Below are 21,693 nucleotides of genomic sequence, written 5' to 3'. Positions count from 1 at the left end.
ATATGATGTCTTGTTACACTGAAATTAATTTCATATGTTTATAACCATTAGCATTTCTTTATTATCTTTCACATCACTTTTAGATATTTTTGACTATATTGGTCTTTTAATTTATTTATTTTATTTTTAGAAGCTCTTTATATATAAGAAAATTGTCTCTTTGTCATATGTGTTATATTTTTGTGAAGAGAAATTGAATATATACAATATATATGTACACAGATAATGTGTATATATATGTATGGGGTGTGTGTGTGTGTATATATAGAGAGAGAGAGAGAGAGAGAGAGAGAGAGAGAGAGAGCCAGATTTATATCTTTACTTTTATTTCTTTTATTTGTCTTTTTTTTTTCTGTAGTTTCTGAGCTACATGAAGATCTTCCTACACTATCTTCTTTTTATATGGTATTTCTAGTTTTAATTTTTTGAGGAACTGCTGTACTATTTCCCATAGTGGCTATAACAATTTATATTCACACACTATTATTATTTGATTGCCAAATTTTACTTTTGGAGATTTTATAGTTTTTATTTGTTGATTTATTCATTGTTTTATGAACAACCTAATCCTTCTAAATTTATTTTATTTTAAGAATGCAGAGACATAGCTTTATTTTTGCTTATATGGAGAGACCATGTTATGATCACTTTTCTGTCCTGAATTTTATTTTCACCTCCTTTTGATCCACACTATTTTTTATGTGAAGGGTGTATGCATCAATTTTTATTTTAAACAGAGTTAGATGTTTTTCATATATATATATATATATATATATATATATATATATATATATATATATATATATATATAATATTGTTGAATCAAATGTCTTTTCAGCATCTCCGGAGATAATAATAGATTTCTCTTTAAATTTTTAAAAATATGATGATATTTTCTTTTTCATTTCAATTACGTAACTGGCTTCTCTAGTCTTCACTGGAACCTTTTTTTTAAACTCCAAATCACAAATCTAATCCGTTGTCCTATGCAACAGTAAGAAGTTCTATCTTCTACCAAGTTCCCCTCCTCCTGTATATCTAGAAATGCCAAAGGATTTGGCTCTCAACCAGCTCTCTGATTCCAGATTGCTGTCTACTTACAGCCATCTCCTAACTTGGTTCCATTGCTTAGCTGTCATTCTTCCCTTTACTATTTTCCCACAAGCATGGAAAATGACCTTCCCTTCAGTTCCCTCCAGAGTTAGCTGAGGGTGGGTTGTAAAATTTAACAAGACTTTACCAAATGCTTAGAGAAAACAGAAAGGCATTAAATTCCAGACACATAAAATTGAGTTCTATTTAATAGATACTCATACTTCTAAGACCCAAGCCTCTCCATCAAAGTCACGGGTACTTCTTAGCTTAAATCTGACAGCTTCAATGGGAGATGTGACCTCTAAACATGATCCGGCCGCCAATTTTACTGAGGCGCTTGCCACCTCCCGAGAAGAATGCCCTTGAACATGTATTTTATAACCTGTGACCGTGACTCCAACTTTTATAGGTCTATTGTATCTGTCTGATGGAAATACTAAATAATGGAGTGTGAGGAATGTATATTACAATCTCTTCATTCAGTGACATCAAGTTAGTAGTTTAAAATCAGCAATGGTGGGGATAGTTACACCATGGATATTTGAAAATGCTTCAAATAAGGGCTTGATTTTTGTTGTTGTTGTTGATTTTCTGTGCTTAAGTATGTGATATAGGAAATGTTACCAATGAACATTACAATTAAAAGGGTGTTGCAACTGTAGGCATTACATTGTGAACAGTACAGAATATTGAGGAAATATCCTTTGAATATCAATATTAGAAAACTATAATCTGATTCAGTGAGGTTATCATTCCTGTCATTGATGAACCAGTGACATTCCAACATACATCTGTGTTATTTCGCTTGAATGCTACTCATTAATGCAAATGCAAATAACCAACATTCATGTTGGAAACTAAGCACATTCTTCATCTCCAACCATAGTTTGGCTATGGATATAAGAGTTTGGCAAAAGTCAACGAAAGCATTTCATGAGAATCAATTGGCTACATGGAATTTACTGAAAAGAAGAATGTTGTATATTTTATAAATATTTGTAAATTGTGTGCTTGTCATCCTTTAAATCAGTAAATTTTATTGTATCTATAGAATGTGTGTGTGTGTGTATGTGTACACACACATACTATTTTTCTATAGAACTAGTTGAACTAGTTGTGACTTGCCAGTGTACCACTGATACGGAAGCTTTGGGACATTGCATTCTGGATTTTATTTATAGTGAGATGGGAAGGAATTGAGGGGATTTTCAAGAGAGGAAATAACATGATTTAACTTCTGACTTAGCAGGATTTAATGGGATCAGCATAGCTTGCATGCTGAGAACAGACTGTAGGATGGAGGCAGAGAGACCAGTTAGGAAGCAACTGGCAATAATCCAAGAAATAGATGATGGTGGTTATGACCAGGGTGATAGGAATGGAGATAGTGAAAAGTTGTCAGATTCTGGATATGTCTTGAAGTTAGAATCCACAGGCTTGCTGGTGGATTAAATGTATATTTTGAAAGAAAGAGTAAAATCGAGGATAACTCCAAGGCTTTTGACCCGAGCAACAGAACAAACGGAGTTGCCACTCACTGAGACAGGGAAGACTATGGGAATAACAGATTTGAGGAGATTGTCAGAAACTGTTTTGGATACTTTGATTTTAAGATGCTTGTTAAACTTCCAAGTGGTGATACTGCTTAGGCTTTTGGATATGAGTGTGCAGTCAGTTCACACTCTAGATATAAACCTGTGAGTCATCAGCATATAGATGCCTAAATCATGTGACTGAATAAAATCACCTTGTGAGTGAAAGTAGACAGAAAAGCAAAATGATGCAAGAACTGAAGCCTGGTGGATTCCAATGTTTAAAGGATAGATTATGAGGAAGAACAAACAGAAGAAACTTGCAAGAATTGGCCAAAAATGTAGAGAAAACAAAATAGGTGTAATGTCATAGAAGTCATATTAAGAGTATTTTAGAGTTAGAAGTGATTAGCTGTGTCAGATCCTGCTGATGGGTCAAATCCGATGAAGTCATCTAAGATTAGAGCAGCTTAAGTGGGTTGGTGAGGTAAAACTTCATTTGCATACTTCAAGAAAAAAACAAGAGTAGATAAATTTCAGATAAGGAATGTAGAGAGCTGTTTCAAGAAACTTTGCTATAAATGGGGCAGTAGTTGAAGGGGGACATGAGATCAAGAGAGCTTTTTTGTTTATAATGAAAGCAATATTGAAATGTTTGTATGCTGAAGGCAATGGGGAGGGTTTGAAGATGTAGAGGAAAGAGGGGAAATTGCTTGTGTAGGCAATAAAGGATGGAATCTAGTGCACAAGTTGGGGTGGGTTTTGGCTTAGTCAGGAGCTTGAGCAGTCACCCATAGCAACAAGATAGAAGGTAGAATACATGACCACAGGTACAGATGGGTGTGTCGATGAAGAATTGGGAGCTTTGGGAAGTTCTGACTGTTTCTATATTTTGCGGAATGTGAGCAAGGGCAAGGAGGTGTTAAAAGTTTGGGGAGAGGAGAGGTAGTATGAAATGGTCTTCTAGGAGAGTAAGAAAGAATGGGCTAGGAGATAAATATAATTGGACACTAATTTAAAAAAGAGAATTCTAAACTCTAAGGGTGAATGCTCAGGCTGCTATAACAAAATGCCATAGAGAGGGTGGCTTAAACAACAGTTATTTCTCACAGTTCTGGAGGCTAGGAAGTCTGAGATCAGTGTGCCAGCACAGTTAAGTTCTGTTGAGAGCCCTCTTCCTGGCTTTCAGATGACTGCCTTCTTGCTGTATCCTCACAAGCCAGAGAAAGAGAGAGCTAGCTCTCTTGTCTCTTCTTATAAGGGCACTAATCCCATCATGAGGACCCTAATGTCTTGACTTCATCTAAACCTAATTACTTCCAAAGGCCCCACCTCCAAATACAAATACCAGCACATTGCAGCACATAACAGATGCTTTTCAAACAACTCATATCAATATGTCCAAAATTAAACACCAACTTTCCTTCACCTATATTTCTATTCAGTACTAACTAGTAGCTAATATTCACTGAGCCAGCCACTGTGCTAAGCACTTTATCATCATTACCTTATTCAATCTTCACCATATAACTAGTTTCCACATCTTGCAGATGAGGAAGCTGAGGCTATGAGATATATTTTTATGTGTTTACAAAACTATTAAATGTGAAAGCCATTATTCAAATCTAATTTAGTCTATCTCCAGGGCCATAGTTCTTAAGTACATAGAGAGCCTTGTTAGGACATTGTAAGGATTTTACTTATCATGAAATGTGTATTTTAAGCTACAATAATATTTCAGTTATTCAAGGAACAATTCAAAAAGTCACCGTGGTAAGCAGAATAATGGTCCCTGAAGATGTCTGTCTTAATCCCTGTAATTCATCAATATGCTACATTACACATCAAAGAGAGATTAAGGGTACAGACAGAATTAAGATTGCTAATCAGCAGATAGGGCAATTATCTGGGTCTGCCCAATGTAATCAGAAGATTGATTAAAAGTGAAAAACCGAGGCAGAGTAAGAACAGTGGAGAGACATCAGCATGAGAGGCCTTGGTCCAATATTATTGGTCTTGAAGATGGAGAATTGGACATGAGAAAAGGAATGTGGACAACCTTTGGAAGGTGAAAAAGACAAGGACACAAATTCTCCCCTTGAACTTCCAAAAGGAATACAGCCCTATATACCTTGATTTTATCTCAGTGACATCCATTTAGGACTTCTGCCCTTCAGAATTTTAAGATAATAAATTTCTCTTATTTCAAGCCACTCAAATATGGGTGGTAATTTGTTACAGCAACAATAGAAAACTGATACAGTCATAATTAACTTTTCTTTCTCCTTCTGCATCATCTCTACCCAACCCATAACCAGAAGTCTTACGGGTTTTATCTCCTTCATGTTTGTTGGTTCATCACTCCCCGCCCCGCACCATGTTGTTCTAGGAAGAATTTAAGATTCTTACTTGGTTAACATCTTCAAACAAAGCCATTTACTCTATCTTCATTTTTGTTTGATTCAGCACATCGCTGTCTCTCAACTGGATATTTGCAGTATTATCTCTGTTAGTTATCTTGCCTTACTCATATAAGCCATCATACACACTTGTGCGAAGTAATTCATCATGCTAAAATGCATAAAATTACACTGGGGAATATGTTAAATTAGAAGTGAAGAGCCTTGGATAAAGCCTGAGAATGGAGGAAGAAATAATTTTTTCCTTATTTCTGTGTAGGATTAGCCTTTTGTGTTTAGGCCATTTGTTTCTCCTTACTGTTTCCACACAAAATAATTTATTTTGCTTAGAAACTACAACAGTACAGAGCACAGGAATGTAGATAGTTAGCACAGCTGACAGTCACGTGGTCACATTGCTATTTCTTGTTCTTTCTTACCACAAGACATTGCAGTGCAAGTGGGTGATTACTTTTCACTATCTCAGTTAAAAACCAGTTAATAAGCAGCTGATGGTGCCTATTTTGGAAGGAGAATTGCATTTGATAACCATTTAGAAATGTTTTACTCTAGTTGGGGAAGGCCAATGAAGAAACAATGATTATTCTCTCATTATTTCAGAAGTGTAGTAACAGATGCAAAGAAACATTTACCCCAACTGATTCCTAATGTTCCATATTTGAATTGTTCATTTGGTGTTCTAGAACAAAGACTGGATTTGTAATCTTAAATTCCAAGGCTGAATTCTATCTTTAGTTGCAAGTATGGCCTCACAACAAGCTACTACAGCGGTCAGGCTACGAAAGTAAAAAGGAAATTAACTCACACTGGGTGCTGGGCTACACACATACTTACATTGTCTCATTTAATCTCAAGGAAAAAGCAAGGGAGCATTAGTTCACAGATCTGTCTTTTCACTCATCTACCTAAAACCCCAAACTTTTGTGATGTCTAATAGGCTGAAATATGAACTCTGGAAGCCTGTAGACCTCAGTTATAATTCTTGGAGGCAGTATCCATTTCCCCTAAAGGACATCAGGAAACCTGGTTTCTAGTAACAACTTTGCTACTGATAAACTCTGTGACTTTGGGCAAACCACACACACCCTCTAAGCCTCAGTTATTTTCCCCTCCACAAAATGAGAGCATTGGATTATTTTTACAATCCCTTCCCTTTGATAGTCTATGCCAGGAGTTGGCAACCATTTTCTACCAAGGGCCACGTAGCAAGAATTTTATATTCTGCAGGGCACAATGTCTCTGTCACAACTATTCAACTCTGCCTTTACAGCACAAAAGCAGCTGTAGACAATATGTAAATGAACAGGCTTGACTGAATTCCAATAAAACTTTACTTACAAAATAGGTGATGGCTTGGTTTTAGCCCAAGGGACTTAGAATAGATGATGGCTTGGTTTTAGCCCAAGGGACTTAGTTTGCTGACCCCTGGTCTATACAGCAATAACAGATTTTGTGTGTCAACTCTTCCCTTTCCTGTTTGAACCAATATATCAAGAACTATATCTTATACATCTCTAACCTAAGGATACCTCTCTATTGAAGCAGAGTTTATCTATGTGCTTCAATGTTTTTTTAAAAATCTGCATAAAGGTGAGAATCTGGAGAAATTAATGGTCTGGGTTTTGGTTGCAGCTTGTTAAGAGCAGCATAGACTTACACAAACATGGTAGAAACAGCAAAAACCTTAATGAATAAAACATATAAAACAGTTGGATAGATTTAAAATACTATTCTTGTCTATTCCAATTTCAGTATATCATATGAATAATCAAAAGTTATCAGAAACATTGCTTTTCTGAAATGCACAATGTTCTTCAATGAGACTTCTTGCCTACAAGAGAATATTTTACAATGCATGGGTGGGAGAGGGGAATGAAGAGTTCTCATAAATTTCTGCTGACAGTAAATGGACAAATGGCATGTTAGATGTATTTGATTAGGTTCTGTAACTGAAAGGTGTAGAAAGTGGAAACTGGAAAGTGTCCTGGAGATCACTGTCAAGGCCTGCATTTGAACTAAGATTTAACTGTAAGCCTGTGTACTGTAAGCTTTCCTTAAGAATGGCCTGGCTAGCTGCACCAGTGGGAGCATTACTCTAGGATTTATTTTTTGTTTTGTTTTTTGCTGTTGTTTAATTCTAGTAGCTCTTAGTGCTGAAGATGAATCTGATGCCAGTGTGTCACCAAAGATTTTCATCACAGTAAGAAGTTCTTCTGAAAGCAAGGAGAAGCTCATTGGCACATTGACAAATTCCCCCAAAGTGAGTTTGCAATGTGGGCCTCTAAGCTGGCAAGAGTTTTGATGTTTGTGTGTTCTATTTTATATTCTCATTGTTTCTTTCCACTCAGCAATACCTTCAACTTCACTTGTTCAGTGAGTTTAGTCATAGAAAATATTCAGAGGGCCTGGGCAGACGGTAAATTCACCAGGGAGTTTATGCAATTCTCCGATTCATTCCATCAATCTAGAATTATGCAGAAACAATCCCAGTATGAGCTTAAGCATATTCTGCCTTGAAGAAAGACAGAAACAACAAAATGATTAAAAAATAAATTTGAGTAGTCCTCTGTTTCCCCTGGAGAATACTTCTAGCTAGATTCTGGCTGAACTCTGCTGGTCTCTCACCCCTGATAGTGGCATTTTTCAGTTCTATGTAACATTTTTATCACTGCCGTTTTTGTTGTTGTAATGACATTTTCTCATGATTTTTTATCTAATTGGCCTTTCATGAATTTTAGAAATAGATCTATATTTATTGTATGAGCTTTGGCTTTTTTGGGGTGCTTACTTTTGACATGATTCTCTTTTCTTATTGCACAAATTTGAAACAGAATTTATCATGATACGAAAAAAGATTTTATATATATAATATAGATGTACATATATGTGTGCATATATTTATATCTATAAACTATCTTATGCCTCCCAAAAGGGTGTGTGTCAATTCCTGTGGTTCTCAATGAGGTGCATTTTTGACCCCTATGGCACAGTTGGCAATGTTTGGACGTACTTCTGATTGTCACAACGTGCGGAGGGGGAAATGGGAGGCTCTACGGGCATTAAATGGCGAGAGGCCAAAGATGCTACTAACAATTCTACAATACACAAGTCAGCTTCCCCACCTCCAATCAAGGAAAAGGATTAATTCAGCCCAAATGGTCAATAGTCCCTAGATTGAGAAATTCTGGTCTAAAAACATGTAGAAATGTCTATATACAATTCAAGAAATTACATATGAAGTCACAAATCTTTAACATACCATGTCTCTACAGTACGCATAGGAAAGCCTCACAGGAAGTGCTAGAAGTTGTTTCAAATGGTTTAGGACAAGTTATTGTATTAAGAGCATTGTAAAGTGGGGAACCTTTCAATGCAAACAAGTTAACCTATCTTTAATTGGGAGAATAACCAGGAAGGCTTGGTTAAGAATATATATTTATCTCTGTAATTATCTTTGTAGTTTTATCTGCCCAGGGCCTTTTTATTCCTATGAATTTCCCTCTCCCACCATACCCTAGCCCTTTATCTCCTCTACCTGAGTAATAGAGAAGCTGCCATTTTAATTCAGTGTGAGCCTGGCCCCCGGAAATTTGGGGAAAGACACTGGGAATGAGAAACTTCTCTCTCTCTCTCTCTCTCTCTCTCTCTCTCTCTCTCTCTGCTGATAAACCAGTAACACGCATCAGAGATTTTTTTTTAACATTTGAACTGGATCATATTTAATTCTGCATGCTCTTGTAAGTCAGCAAAATATTCCATATATCATTTAAGTTGTCACTTACTTTTGAACTTTTTTTTTTTAACATTTTTATTGGAGTATAATTGCTTTACAATGGTGTGTTAGTTTCTGCTTTATAATAAAGTGAATGAGTTATACATACACATATATTCCCATATCTCTTCCCTCTTGCATCTCCCTCCCTCCCACTCTCCCTATGCCACCCCTCTAGGTGGTCACAAAGCTCCCTGTGCTATGCATCAGTGATTTTTAAAGCTGTTCTTCCAATTGCGTGAATTGAAGAAGCACTGAAGACCTAGAGGGAGACAGAGAGAAAGAGGAGAGAGTGCTGGAGAAGTTTTGTTGTGTACTGGGAATGTATTCTCCACTATGGCACTCTTCCAGAGTAGGAAGTAAAGAGTAAAGTTGCTTTCTGAGTATTTGAGATGATCGACTGTTGTTTCTTTGAATGAGACACCCTGTGGAAATAATGAGAGAACAAGAGGTCAAGATTTTTTTGTCATACATTCATGTATGTGCACATGTAAACACACACACCTACATACACTTTTACACAAATAAGGTTATATTATGCATGCTATTTGGGATGTTGCTTTTTTCACTCATCAAAGTATTGTGGACTTCTTTTCATGTCCATTCATATCACCGATTTCATGGCTGTTGAGCATTCTCTTTCCTGGCTTTACAGCTCTTTACTAAGCCACTCTTCACTTGATTGATGTTTAAGTTGTTTGTTACCAAATGCTCCCTATTAAAAACAGTGTTGCAGGGACTTCCCTGGTGGCACAGTGGTTGAGAGTCCGCCTGCCGATGCAGGGGTCACGGGTACGTGCCCCGGTCTGGGAAGATCCCACATGCCGGGGAGCGGCTGGGCCCGTGAGCCATGGCCGCTGAGCCTGCGCGTCCAGAGCCTGTGCTCCACAACGGGAGAAGCCACAACAGTGAGAGGCCTGCGTACCGCAAAAAAAAAAAAGAAAACCAAAAAACAGTGTTGCAGTGATCATGTTTGTGCATACACCTTTATGCATTTTTGGGGTATCATCTTAGGAAATATTCCCAGAAAATCTACTGAGTCAAAGAATATTTAATTTAAAAAAATTTGAGGCACAACAGTAATTGCCCTTCCAAAAAGGCTGGAACAAATTGCATTCCCACCATCAATGCACTAATGTACCCACATCCTATGCCTTTCCTGACAGTGGGTTTCCCCATGTTCTTTCATCTTTGTTAATATTTTTCCTCATTATTAATCTGAAGAGTGAAAAATTCTCATTTTAATTTACATTTCTGATAACTAGTGAAGGTCAGCATCTTTTCATTTTTAATAATCATTTTCAACTCATTTCTCAATTGGCTTTTCATGTTCTTTGCCCATTTTTAAATAATGTTGCTCATCTTTTTAGTTTTGATTTATGCAGTCTCTTTGAATATTAAGAAAATTAGTCTGTCAAATGTACTACAAATACTTCCTCCCAGATTGTCTTTTAACTTTCATTGCAGTATTTTTAGCTAAGAAGAAACTTTACATTTTTTATGTCATCATATTTATCAAATTTTTTGGCTTCTAGGTATACCAGTGAGGCTTAGAAAGGCATCTCCCACATCAAGATCACAAAGAGCATTCATACATATCTTCTTCTACAAAGATTTAATTCTTAACATTTAAATATTTGATCTATCTGTAATTTATTTGAGTGCTTGAGGTAATAATCAAGCCTGGCAGCTAGTGTTAAATTCTATGATAAGAAAGACATGGATCTGGGCTTTACCACTTAATAGCCAAGTGACCTTGAGAAAATCGCTTAACCTCTTGAAGTCCATTTCTTCATCTGTAAAAAAGGGGTAATCATACTCCCTAACTCATAGGCTTGTGATTAAAATGAAAGAATCCATTCAAAGAATTTAGAACAAAACTGGAACATGTAAGAATATAATCAATATTAGCTGGACTGTCTTATTACTATTACTATTCTCAGTAGCTAATGTTTCCCCTAGATGATTTATTGATTAGTCCACCATTTTATCCAAAAATTGAAAATGCTACTTGTATTATATTTTCTAATTACAGTATATGACTAGATATATATTTAAACTATTATTGTTCTTCTGTCTGTGCATTTCCAGAACATAGGTACCTAGTACTTTCAAAATAACTTTATAATAGTAAGCATTCTTCTCTTGTTCTTGGAAGTTAATTTTGATATTTTAAATTTTTTATGATTAAACATGCGGTTTTTAGTTTGAGTCATGTATTTAATTTGTTAAGAAAGCACATGCTAATTGCTTTTCCAACAAGCTGGAACAGTTTGCATTTTCATTGTCATTCATGAATATGCCCACACCCCACACCTTTCCTAACAGCAGGTTTCCTCATGTTTTTTAATCTTTGCTAACATTTTTCTTTGTTATCAATCTGAAGGATGAAAAATAACTTTTAATCTTCATTTTATAGACACAGGGAGAATTGACATCTTTAAATTATTACCTTTTCTATATTTCTCTACTTTTATTCAGGTCTTTTTCTTTTAATTTCTCTCAGTAAAGTTTTATATGGTAGTTTTCTTCATTTAGTACTTATGCATTGCTTGTTAAATTTATTCCTTGTTATTTTATTTTCATTTTATTTTAGACTGCTTATTTAAATGGGATTTTCCACTATATTGTAACTTGCTTTTGTTAGTATAAATGGATATTAATCACTGTATATTAATTTTGCATTTATCTTCATATCAAATATGTAAAATTTTATTTTGTTCTCTTGTCTAAATGCATTATCTAGCACTTTTAAAACAATTTTAAATAATAATAGTGAAAGCAGCATTTTAATTTTGTTCCTGAAATTACATTCAGTCTTTTCAATTTTTTTTGCAATAAAATATAAGGTTTTTAACATTTTTTAAGGAGGCATTCATGTTTTAATGAAGGTTGAATTTTATAAATACTTTATTGGCATCTACCAGTATGATCATATTTTTTATCTCTTTTGACTTATTAATATGGTAAATTACATTTATTCGGTTCCTAAGGGATTCCTGTTATTGAACTCTTTGCATTCTTAGAGTGCCTCCCACTTCATTATTATGCATTATTCTGTTATCTGCGGTTGGATTACATTTGCAAATGTTTCATTTCAGATTTTTGCATCAATACATGTAATGCATATTTTTTAGTAGCTTTCTTCACATTTGTTATCCTCATCAGGTTCAGGTTGGGTATTAGTATTATGCTCCCTTAAAAAATAATTAGAAAAGTTTCCTTGTCATTCCATGCTCCAAAACAGTTTAAAATGCATAGAAGTTATAGGATTATAACTTCTAAAATAATGATCTCTGTAGACAGAGAAATGAATTTAAAATCTGGCCCTACTACTTGTTCTTTGTTTTGACATTTATAAATGAGAATAATAATAAAATTCATTAAATGGGTCTCTTCAGAAGACATCACAAGATAATTAATGTAATTGGAAGTTTGTACCTCTTAATTTCTCTCATCTTCTTCACACATCCACCATAAATGAGTCACAGGGATGAAATGTGCAATGTGGGGCATTTAGTCAATAACTATGTAATATCTTCATGATGGATGGTAACTAGACTTATCATGGCAATTATTTTGAAATACATAGAAATACCAAATCACCATGTTGTGTAACAGGAACTAACATAGTATTCTATGTCAATAATACTTCAAAACCAAACAAACTCATAGAAAAAGAGATCAGATTTGTGGTGACCAGAGGCAGGGGGTAGGGGTGGGGGGGATTAGATGGAGGTGGTCAAAAGGTACAAACTTCCAGTTGTAAGATAAATAAGTACTATGGATGTACGTACAGCATGATGACTATATACAGCATGATTACTGTAATTAACACTACTGTATATATATGAAAGTTGCTAAGAGAGGAAATCCTAAGAGTTCTCATCACAAGGAAAAGTATTTTTTTTCTTTTTCTTTTATTTTGTATTTATATGAGATGATAGATGTTCACTAAACTTATTGTGGTCATCATTTCATGATGCTTGTAACTAAAATCGGTATGCTGTACACTTTATACAGTGCTATATGCCAATTATATCTCAGTAAAACTTGAAGAAAAAAAATAAAATTTCACCACATTTATTCTTAAAAAAAAGATAATGAATATAAAACACTTAGCATATGCCTTACTAGGCATTAAATAAATGAACATCATATTATCGACTTATCAAAATATGGAAAATTTCACCTCTGAAACCACCTGATCCTGACAATTTGGGTAGGAAGGTAACATAGTTCTTTGATATCTTTATCAATTTCTATTATGATTATTAGTCCATTTCTGCTTTTTGTCTTTTTGAGTCATTTTGGGAATATATATATTTTCTAGAAAATATCCATTCCAGTCATGTTTTAAAAAACATTGGGAATGTACAATATATCCTTAAATGATCTCTATACCTGAGGTTAGTTTGCCTTTCTCTTTCCTAATATTTTCTCTCTTTTCTTCTTAAATATAACTAACTGTTAATTTATTTTTTCTCATATGTTAAATCTTATTAAGTAGTTCCATCATACAGAAAGTTATATAGAATGATAAAATGAACACTTGTGCACCTACCATTCAGCTTTGCCAAATCTCAATATTTTCCCATATTTCATTCCAGCTTCCCTTTAATTTTTCAAAAAATAAAATATTGAAGATAGAATGACTCTCCTTTTGTATCCCTCCTTTATTCACTTCTTGTTCCATGTTGCCTAGTAGTATCCTGAATTTTGTGTCTACACATACCAAATTTGGTGGTTAATTCTATTCACCAACTATTTTCAATTCTTAGAATCTCTGAGCATATAGCAGAATGGCACTTCTCAGCCCCCTGGTGGTGGGAAGGGACCTTATGATTACTTCTAGCCAATAAATTATGATTAGAGATGATATGTGCCCTTTTGAGGCCAGATCATTTAATTGTTCATCTGAGACACTTAAAATCTCTATGTCAATCCTGCATGGCAACCTTCAATTGTCCAGAGAGTGGGTGTTCTATTGCCTGAGCCTCAGAATAAGGATGATGTGGAGGAAGACCCCTTGACAACCCTCAACTGACGTGTAGTGTAGTACAAGTGAGAAATAAACCTTTGGTGCTTGAAATTTCTGAGATTATTTTATTGTCTTTGGTGTTTTTACAACAGCACAACCTTACCCACTGGGGGAAGACACCAAAAACAATGGGAACTACAAACCTGCAGCCTGCAAAAGGGAGACCCCAAATCCAGTAAGTTAAGCAAAATGAGAAGACAGAGAAAAACACAGCAGATGAAGGAGCAAGGCAAAAAACCACCAGAGCAAACAAATGAAGAGGAAACAGGCAGTCTACCTGAAAAAGACTTCAGAGTAATGATAGTAAAGATGATCCAAAATCTTGGAAATAGAATGGAGAAAATACAAGAAACGTTTAACAAGGACCTAGAAGAACTAAAGTGCAAAGAAACAATGATAAACAACACAATAAATGAAATTAAAAATTCTGTACAAGGAATCAATACCAGAATAACTGAGGCAGAAGAATGGATAAGAACCTGGAAGATAAAAGAGTGGAAATAACTACCGCAGAGAAGAATAAAGAAAAAAGATTGAAAACAATTGAGGACAGTTTCAGAGACATTTGGGGCAACATTAAACACACCAACATTCGAATTATAAGGGTCCCAGAAGATGAAGAGAAAAAGAAAGGGACTGAGAAAATATTTGAAGAGATTAGGGTTAAGAACTTCCCTAATATGGTAAAGGAAATAGTCAATCAAATCCAGGAAATGCAGAGAGTCCCATACAGGATAAATCCAAGGAGAAACGGGCCAAGACACATATTAACCAAACAATCAAAAATTAAATACAAAGAAAAAATATTAAAATCAGCAAGAGAATCCCCATAAGGTTAAAAGCTGACCTATCAGCAGAAACTCTTCAAGCCAGAAGGGAATGACAGGACATAGTTAATGAAATGAAAGGGAAAAACCTGCAACAAAGATTACTCTACCCAGCAAGGATCTCATTCAGATTCGACAGAGAAATTAAAACCTTTATAAACAAGCAAAAGCTAAGAAAATTCAACACCACCAAACCAGCTTTACAACAAATGCTAAAGGAACTTCTCTAGGCAGGAAACACAAGAGAAGGAAAATACCTACAAAAACAAACCCAATACAATTAAAAAAATGATAATAGGAACATACATATTGATAATTACCTTAAATGTAAATGGATTAAATGCTCCAACAAAAAGACATAGACTGCTGAATGGATAAAAAGCAAGACCTGTACATATCCTGTCTACAAGAGACCCAGTTCAGACCTAGGGACACATACAGACTAGAAGTGAGGGGATGGAAAAAGATATTCCATGCAAATGGAAATCAAAAGAAAGCTGGAGTAGCAATTCTCATATCAGACAAAATAGACTTTAAAATAAAGGCTATTATAAGAGACAAAGAAGGACACTACATAATGATCAAGGGATCGATCCAAGAAGAAGATATAACAATTGTAAATATTTATACACCCAACAAAGGAGCACCTCAATACATAAGGCAAATGCTAACAGCAATAAAACAAGAAATCAACAGTAACACAACCATAGTAGGGGACTTTAACACCTCACTTTCACCAATGGAAAGACCATCCAAAATGAAATTAAATAAGGAAACACAAGCTTTAAATGATACATTAAAAAGATAGATTTAATTGATATTTATAGGACATTCCATCCCAAAACAGAATACACTTTCTTCTCAAATGCTCATGGAACATTCTCCAGGATAGATAATGTCTTGGGCCACAAATCAAGCCTTGGCAAATTGATGAAAATTGAAACCATATCAAATATCTTTTCCAACCACAGCACTATGAGACTAGATAACAATTACAGGAAACAAACTAAAAAATACAAAGACATGAAGGCTAAACGATACGCTACTAAATAACCAAGAGATCACTAGAGAAATCAAAGAGGAAATCAAAAAATACCTAGAAACAAATGACAAAACACAACAACCCAAAATCCATGGGATGTAGCAAACGCATCTCTAAGAGGGAAGTTTATAGCAATACAATCCTACCTCAAGAAACAAGAAAAACCTCAAATAAACAACCTAAACTTACATCTAAAGCAATTAGAGAAAGAGGAACAAAAAAAGCCAGTTAGCCAATGGAAAGAAATCATAAAAATCAGACCAGAAATAAATGAAAAAGAAATCAAAGTAACAATAGCAAAGATCAATAAAGCTTAAAGCTGGTTCTTTGAGAAGATAAACAAAATTGATAAACCATTAGCCAGACTCATCAAGAAAAAAAGGGAGAAGACTCAAATCAACAGAATTAGAAATGAAAAAGGAGAAGTAACAACTGACACTGCAGAAATACAAAGGATCATGAGAGATTACTACAAGGAACTATATGCCAAAAAAATGGACAACCTGGAAGAAATGGACATATTCTTAGAAAAACACAACCTTCTGAGATTGAACCAGGAAGGAATAGATAATATGAACAGACCAATCACAAGCACTGAAATTGAAACTGTGATTAAAAATCTTCCAACAGGGCTTCCCTGGTGGCGCAGTGGTTGAGAGTCCGCCTGCCGATGCAGGGGACACGGGTTCGTGCCCCGGTCTGGGAAGATCCCACAAGCCACGGAGCGGCTGGGCCCGTGAGCCATGGCCACTGAGACTGCGCGTCCGGAGCCTGTGCTCCGCAACAGGAGAGGCCACAACAGTAAGAAGCCCACGTACCGCAAAAAAAAAAAAAAGTCTTCTAACAACAAAAGCTCAGGACCATATGGATTGACAGGCGAATTCTACAAAACATTTAGAGAAGAGCTAACACCTATCCTTCTCAAACTCTTCCAAAATATAGCAGAGGGAGGAACACTCCCAAACTCATTCTACGAGACCACCATCACCCTGATACGAAAACCAGACAAAGATGTCACAAAAAAAGAAAACTACAGGCCAATATCACCGATGAACATAGATACAAAAATCCTCGACAAAATACTAGCAAACAGAATCCAACAGCATATTAAAAGGATCATACACCATGATCAAGTGGGATTTACCCCAGGAATGCAAGGATTCTTCAATATATGCAAATCAATCAATGTGATACACCATATAAACAAATTGAAGGATAAAAACCATGTGATCATCTCACTAGATGCAGAAAAAGCTTTTGACAAAATTCAACATCCATTTATGACAAAAACTCTCCAGAAAGTAGGCATGGAGGGAACCTACCTCAACATAGTAAAAGCCATATATGACAAACCCACAGCCAACATCGTTCTTAGTGGTGCAAAACAGAAACCAATTCCACTAAGTTCAGGAACAAAATAAGGTTATCCACTCTCACCAATATTACTCAACATAGTTTTGGAAGTTTTAGCCTCAGCATCAGAGAAGAAAAAGATATAAAAGGAATCCAAATTGGAAAAGAAGAAGTAAAACTGTCACTGTTTGCAGATGACATGCTACTATATATAGAGAATCCTAAAGATGCTACCAGAAAACTACTAGAGCTAATCAATGAATTTGGTAAAGTATCAGGATACAAAACTAACGCACAGAAATCTTTTGCATTCCTGTACACTATCGATGAAAAATCTGAAAGAGAAGTTAAGAAACACTCCCATTTACCATTGCAACAAAAAGAATAAAATACCTAGGAATAAACCTACCTCAGGAGACAAAAGACCTGTATGCACTAAAATATAAGGCACTGATGAAAGAAATTAAAGATGATCCAAACAGAGGGAGAGATATACCATGTTCTTGGATTGGAAGAATCAACATTGTGAAAATGACTCTACTACCCAAAGCAATCTACAGATTCAATACAATCCCTATCAACTAACCAATGGCATTTTTCACAGAACTACAACAAATTTTTACAATTTGTATAGAAACACGAAAGACCCTGAATAGCCAAAGCAATCTTGAGAAAGAAAAATGGAGCTGGAGGAATCAGGCTCCCTGACTTCAGATTATACTACAAAGCTACAGCAATCAAGACAGTATGGTACTGGCACAAAAACAGAAATGTAGATCAATGGAACAGGATAGAAAGCCCAGAGATTAACCCATGCCCTTATGGTCACCTTATCTTTATAAAGGAGGCTAGAGTACACAATGGAGAAAAGACAGCCTCTTCAATAAGTGGTGCTGGGAAAACTGGACAGCTACATGTAAAAGAATGAAATTAGAACACTCCCTAACATCATACACAAAAATAAATTCAAAATGGATTAAAGACCTAAATGTAAGGCCAGACACACTAAAACTCTTAGAGGGAAACATAGGCAGAACACTCTGTGACAGCAAGATCCTTTTTGACCCACCTCCTAGAAAAATGGAAATAAAAAGAAAAATAAACAAATGGGACCTATTGAAACTTAAAAGATTTTGTACAACAAAGGAACCCATAAACAAGATGAAAAGATAACCCTCAGAATGGGAGAAAATATTTGCCACTGAATTAACTGAGAAAGGATTATTCTCCAAAATATACAAGCAACTCATGCAGCTCAACACCAATAAAAACAAACAACCCAATCCAAAAATGGGCAGAATACCTAAATAGACATTTCTCCAAAGAAGATATACAGATTGCCAACAAACACATGAAACGATGCTCAATATCACTAATCATTAGAGAAATGCAAGTCAAAATTACAATGAGGTATCACCTCACACCAGTCAGAATGGCCAACATCAAAAAATCTACAAACTGGAGATGGTGTGGAGAAAAGGTGCTCTCTTGCAGTGTTGGTGGGAATGTAAATTGGTACAGCCACTATGGAGAACAGTATGGAGGTTCCTTAAAATACTAAAAATAGAACTACCATATGACAGAGCAATCCCACTCTTGGACATATACCCTGAGAAAACCATAATTCAAAAAGAGTCATATATCACAATGCTCTTTGCAGCTCTATTTACAATAGCCAGGGCTGGAAGCAAACTAAGTGTCCATCAACAGATGAATGGATAAAGAAGATGTGGCACATATATACAATGGAATACTACTCAGCCAAAAAAGATATGAAATTGCGTTATTTGTAGTGAGGTGGATGGACTTAGAGTCTGTCATATAGAGTGAAGTAAGTCAGAAAGAGAAAAACAAATACTGTATGCTAACACATATATATGGAATCTAAAAAAATGGTTCTGACGAACCTAGGGGCAGGACAGGAATAAAGACCCAGACGTAGAGAATGGACTTGAGGACATGCGGAGGGGAGCGGGTGAGCTGGGATACAGTGAGAGTGTAGCATTGACATATATACACTACCAAATGTAAAATAGCTAGTGGGAAGCAGCTGCATAGCATGGGGAGAGTTGCTCGGTATTTGTGAGCCCTTAGAGGGCTAGGATAGGGTGGGTGGGAAGGAAGCACAAGAGGGAGGGGATATGGGCATAAATGTATACATATAGCTGATTCACTTTGTTATACAGCAGAAACTAACACAACAATTTAAAGCAATTATACTGCAGTAAAGATTTTTAATAAACAAACAAGCAAACAAATAAATAAATAAACAAAAGATTGCTCTAGTTATTTGGGTCTTTTGTGTTTCCATACACATTGTGAAATTTTTTGTTCTAGTTCTGTGAAAAATGCCATTGGTAGTTTGATAGGGATTGCATTGAATCTGTAGATTGCTTTGGGTAGTAGAGTCATTTTCACAGTGTTTAATCTTCCAATCTAAGAACGTGGTCTATCTCTCCTTCTGTTTATATCATCTTTAATTTCTTTCATCAGTGTCTTATAGTTTTCTGCATACAGGTCTTTTGTCTCCTGAGGTAGGTTTATTCCTAGGTATTTTATTCTTTTTGTTGCAATGGTAAATGGGAGTGTTTCCTTAATTTCTCTTTCAGATATTTGATGCAATTTTAAATGGGATTATTTTCTTGCTTTCTCTTTCTTATAGTTTATGTTTAGTTTGTAGAAAAGCAACAGATTTGCATATATTAATCTTGTATCCTGAGACTTTCCTGGGTTCATTTATTAGTTCTAATAGTTTTGGGGTGGAGACTTTAGTGTTTCCTATAAAAAGTATCATGTCATCTGCAAATAGTGACAGTTTTATTTCTTCCCTTCCAATTTGGATGCCTTTTATATTTCTTTTTCTTGTATGATTGCTGTTTCTGGGACTTCGAATACTATGTTAAATAGAAGTGGTGAGAGTGGGTATCCTTGTCTTGTTCCTGTATTTAGAGGAAAGGCTTTCAGCTTTTCACTGTTGAGTATGATGTTGGCTGTGAGTTTTTCATAAATGTCCTTTATTATGTTGGAGTCTGTTCCCTCTATACCCACTTTGTTTAGAGCTTTTATCATAAATGGATGTTGGATTTTATCAAAAGCTTTTTCTGCATCTATTAAGATGATCTTATGATTTTTATTCTTCCTTTTGTAATGTGGTATATCACATTGATTGATTTGTGAATGTTGAATCATCCTTGTGACTCTGGAATAAATTTAACTTGCTCATAGTGCATGATCCTTTTTATATATTGTTGGATTTGGTTTGGTAAAATTTTGTTGAGGAGCTTTGCATCTATATTCATCAAAGATATTGGCCTGCAATTTTTGCTTTTTTACAGTCTTTGCCTGGTTTTGGTATCAGGGTAACAGTGGCCTCATAGAATGAATTTGAGAATATTGCACGCTCTTCAGTTTTTGCAGTAGTTTGAAAAGGATAAGTATTTGTTCTTCTTTAAGTGTTTGATTGAATTTCCCGATGAAGTGGTCTGGACCTGTACTTTTGGTTTCTGGGATCTTTTTAAAAAAATTTTAAATCAATTTTACTACTACTGATTGGTCTGTTCAAATTGTCTGTTTCTTTTTGATTCAGTCTTGGCAGGTTGTATGTTTCTAGAAATTTGTCCATTTTTTCTAGGTTGTCCAACTTGTTGGCATATAACTGTTCTTAGTAGTCTTATGATTTTTCTGTATATCTGTGGTATCAGTTGTTATTTCTCCTCTTTCATGTCTTATTTTGTTTATTTGGGTCTCACAGAACTAGAACAAATAATCCTAAAACTCATACAGAACCAGAAAAGACCCCAATTTGCCAAAGCAATCTGCAGAAAAAAGAAGGTGGAGGTATCACCCTCCCAGACTTCAGATAATGCTACAAAATTTTACTAATCAAAACAGCATGGTATTGAAACAAAAACAGATACATAGATCAATGGAACAGAATAGAGAGCCTAGAAAGAAACCCACTCAGTTATGATCAATTAATGTACAACAAAGGAGGTAAGAATATTCAGTGGAGAAAAGACAGCCTTTTCAACAAGTGGTGCTGGCAAAACTCGACAGCTACATGTAAAAGAATGAAATTAGAGCTTCCCTGGTGGCACAGTGGTTGAGAGTCCGCCTGCCAATGCAGGGGACACAGGTTCGTGCCCTGGTCCGGGAAGATCCCACATGCCACGGAGCGGCTAGGCCCGTGAGCCATGGCTGCTAAGCCTGCGCGTCCGGAGCCTGTGCTCCGCAACGGGAGAGGCCACAACAGTGAGAGGCCCGCATACCGCAAGAAAAAAAAAAAAAACCAACTCTTGTTCTGCAGACATGTAGAAACTTTCCCTTATATCTTTAAGAAGTATCTTCCAGGTACAATTGGAATATTAGGAAAGGAGAACTGAAGTGTCACTGGAGGAGTCAGGGAAAGTTACTGGAGTTGGTGACACATGAGTTGAGATGTGAAAATTAGCAGGAGAGGGTAAGGTCGATGGAGAAAGTGAGAGCAGGAAAGACGTGGCAGGTGGAGGGAAGAACGTGCAAAATCGTGATGTCAGCTGAGAACCCAAATGGCCTTAGAGAGATTATATAACTCCCTTGCTTTAGTCTTGGGGAAAAATGAGCCCCTACGCT

General features: G+C 35.7%; 1 long non-coding RNA gene across 1 annotated transcript in view; it reads left to right on the top strand.

The window, feature by feature from the left end:
- LOC132418325 (uncharacterized) overlaps positions 1 to 14,742 on the top strand; it is a 230,681-nt gene extending 215,939 nt beyond the window's left edge. Inside the window, exon 3 of the long non-coding RNA XR_009517982.1 lies at positions 13,953 to 14,742. This is a non-coding gene — a long non-coding RNA (uncharacterized lncRNA). The remainder of the gene's footprint in view (positions 1 to 13,952) is intronic.
- Positions 14,743 to 21,693: the final 6,951 nt, after the last annotated feature.

The sequence above is a fragment of the Delphinus delphis genome, chromosome X (genome assembly GCF_949987515.2).
Source record: "Delphinus delphis chromosome X, mDelDel1.2, whole genome shotgun sequence".
Taxonomy (NCBI): domain Eukaryota; kingdom Metazoa; phylum Chordata; class Mammalia; order Artiodactyla; family Delphinidae; genus Delphinus; species Delphinus delphis.
Note: the sequence above shows the minus strand (reverse complement) of the source record. Positions and strands in the feature narration are given on the sequence as shown.